We start from the raw sequence: 288 nt of genomic DNA on the forward strand, positions 1-288 counted from the left end.
TAGATAAAGAGAAAGAGACAGACGGACAGACTAGCAAACATTCACTGAGAACAGGCATGCAGTCGTGGTCGCACATAAACACAAAACAGAAAAACAGAAAACAACAACCACCGAAATCTGTCGAGGGAATAAAAATAAATGTTTGTTTTTCCTTTCTCTTCCCTCTCTCCCTTTCCTCGCCTTCTCTGGCTACTTTTCTTTTCACTGACCTCTTTCACCTTTGCCCTCGCCCCCCCCCTAACTCCTGCCGGCACCGATGCCATTATTATCTTCCTGGAACCTTCACGA

Source organism: Penaeus monodon, chromosome 24 (assembly GCF_015228065.2).
Source record: "Penaeus monodon isolate SGIC_2016 chromosome 24, NSTDA_Pmon_1, whole genome shotgun sequence".
Classification (NCBI taxonomy): domain Eukaryota; kingdom Metazoa; phylum Arthropoda; class Malacostraca; order Decapoda; family Penaeidae; genus Penaeus; species Penaeus monodon.